Here is a 3245-nt window from a genome sequence, read left to right as displayed (position 1 = left end):
TCCTCCTGCCTCCCAGCATCCTCTGCTGCGCTCAGCCCCGATGCGCTTCTTGTCCGCACCTTGTTACTTGTTCTGGGAGAAGGTGTGCGCGTGCACGCGGACAAGGAGCGGGAGGAAAAATAGGGCAAGCAGTTTAATTTCCATTCATTCTTTTATTTACTCAAATAATTGCTTTTAAATACATTTTTTAAAATAGCACTATTTTGTATACTATCTTCTTTCCTGAAAATATGTGTATAAAACATTAAAAAAATAATGTGTACAATCTGAAACAGATGTGCTCCTTGGGTCCGTCAAGGCTTGGGGTGTATCCAGGTTATATCTGCTTATTACGGGGGTGGGACGTTTAGTTCCAGCCTTTTCAGTGCAGGCCCAGGTGCAGCCAGTGGAATATATTTTGAGTACCTTCATGACAAAGTTAGCAGAGGTTTTTTTGGGGGGATTATTACTCCACCTCACCATTGCATCATTTAAGGGAAGGTCCCCTGAACAAACGGACATATTAAACCATCTGACATTATGCAAAACTATAAAAGAAAGATATGGCCGTGCCAAACCCCAGGGAATATCGGTACATACTGAGCTATAAGATTCAAAGAAGCACACTGACTAATGTCCAGTGAATGGCTTAGTTGCAGAGTCTGAGAGCTCAGAAAAAGCCGAAGATGGCCTGGCAACCATCCACTGAGCAACCTCATGTGACATTCAAAACACTTCACTGTGATGTTGACATTTCTCTGGCAAACTAAATGAACCATGGAGCCTTCTACAACTCCATCCTTAAAAAGAGACCTCAGAGAGCATTGAGAGCATGAAGCAGATTGTATCCCCAGCGAATAGTATTGGCTCGCTAGAGCCTGGACAAAAGCCCCGACTATACCAAGTTCTAAGTCCAAATACTTGTACAGAAAAAGAAGATTTCAGTATACAAAACTTTCTTGAAATCTTACCTTTGCAAATATTTAAAAATTATTAGGGGCCAGATGTACAAAGCTTGTTTTTGGTCACAAAAGGTCCGATTCACAAAATCAGGCATTTGCGACTGGAAAAAAGTATTTTTAAATGCACAAAGGTCTTATTTGCGATTCGGTAACCTATTACCGAATTGTAAAAAGGGTTTGCAAATCAGTATGAAGAATGGGCGTGTTCAGGACGTTCCTTCCAAATACTGACTTGCAGTGGTATGTGTGAATGTTTTGCATCCGAAATATGGTCGCAAAATGTTCGCACTTTACCACCAACTCCGAGTTGGTGGTAACCCATTCGCAAAAGGGAAGGGAATGCCAGGAGGCCCCTTCCACTTTGCGAATGTTGGTGAAAACATTTTTTAAGAGCTGGCAGTGATCCCACGGAGCACCGCCTACTCTTAAAAAATGAAAAGAAAACATCTAATTAGGGTCGAGCCTGCTCTAGCATGCGCTTGCCCATGCGTATCGCTTGCAAGACATTGTAGTAGTTAGAAAAGGGCTCAGAGCCCCGTCCATGTCACGTCAGTGTCTTTCATTGGTTCGTGGGTTTGCCTTTTAAAATCTGCTTGCTTTCATTAGTGGAAGGCATGCATCCGTCATGCCTTTTCCAGTGGTTAGCCCTCCTTGAGCGCAGCGACCAAGTACTGAAAACATGTGAGGCTCTCTGTTTTCGGTCTGGTTTGTGGACTACTTTTTCTCTTTTTTTGAAGCGCAATCTCGCTGGGCAGAAGTCAAGCGCCTTGCATGACATCAACCCTGTTGCATAGTTAATTGCACTTTTGCTGGTTACGTAGATAATTGCACTTTTGCGATAGGTTTCCCTACGAGTGAACTGTAGCAGCGCAATCACGCTCTTTTTTTCCATTTAAAGATGCAAGAAAAGTCCGGTTGGGAGTTTACATCTGCTAATAGTTCTAACTCAGCGAAAATGCGAGACCCGTTGCATTGCAAAAGCTTGTTTTTATTTTGAAAACACATCTCGTTTTCCTTCAAGGAAAAGCAGGCCACCATCCCTGTGATTTTCACAATTCAAAATAGGTCGACCCATTGGTACATAGGTGTTTGCGATACCTATACAGCAAATCTCAAATGTTTGATATTTGGTAATCCTAAAGCCAAAACAATGTACATCTGGCCCTAAGATCCTATAGGAGTAGGTTCCGAAATACAGATAAATGAAGGGTTCCTTTTGATTTTGGAAATGTGTATTAAATAATAAAATTGTCTTCTCTACATGGAATGATGAAATCATTGTATGGAACTTGCTTGAAGACGTTCTTTATTGCCTGTATTTTTAAAATGCATTGAGTCTTTTTTTAATTACTAGTGAAGGGTCTACATAGATAGGAGTATTTATTTACTACATCACCTGTCTTTATCCAGGAACATCCCTACTTCAAGTACCTACAGATGAATAGTCTGTATTGAGTGCAAATAGATTGGATGGACAGGCAGATCTTGTCTTTAAAGAAGTTTAGCCAACAACTATGAGAAAAGGATAGATTTCCAAGTTTATTTTATTGGCCTTTATATAGAGCTTTCCTGTCCTGAAAGGCCCAAAGCACTCCCGGAGGGCTTGACTAAGAGCCTACTCTCATTGTTGTACATGTTTGGTAGATTGTGTGTTTTCATGTGCTCTGTTAGGGAAGAGTTTGGTGCCATGTGTGAGGTTTGGAGATTCTCCTCTGGTCATGTTGTGGCAAACATGCAGCTGTGCTTAAGGTTGGCACTTAAATAAATCTGGGAGACAGAGAGGGACTCTGGCATATGCTTTACCATAATGACCCTTTAAGGTTTACCTGTTTTAGGGACTGAGTATCTAATCTGAAGCTAGGCTCAGAGTCGCTTGACAATGATGAGTCCCAGGTGAGCTATCCACAGTTTCTGTAACCAAGGGGCACTTGAGGTTGTGGAAGCCCTAGGAATACCCTGTCGCCATAGTAGCAGACATGTGAGAGTGTGTGGAGTGCATCCATGGGTTGGGGAGGGGGCCCTTATGGAATACCACAATTGTGGGCAATGGATTCCACCCAAGGGAGGAGGGGCAGAATCTAAGGATAACCACAAACATCTGTGGGCTCCTCCCATAAGTGGAGTGAATCAGCTCAAGGAAATTCACAGCCCCTCAGTATAATAATAATTTAGCACAATTTTTTTTACCACTCACTAAATGCTCTAATTACACATTCACACATAGATTTTAACACCAAGTATAAGTTTTTAAAATCAAGGCTCATGTAGCAAGAGTCAGTGTACCATTAAAAATACACTCTGCCT

The sequence above is a fragment of the Pleurodeles waltl genome, chromosome 10 (assembly GCF_031143425.1).
Source record: "Pleurodeles waltl isolate 20211129_DDA chromosome 10, aPleWal1.hap1.20221129, whole genome shotgun sequence".
NCBI classification, from domain to species: Eukaryota; Metazoa; Chordata; class Amphibia; order Caudata; family Salamandridae; genus Pleurodeles; species Pleurodeles waltl.
Note: the sequence above shows the minus strand (reverse complement) of the source record.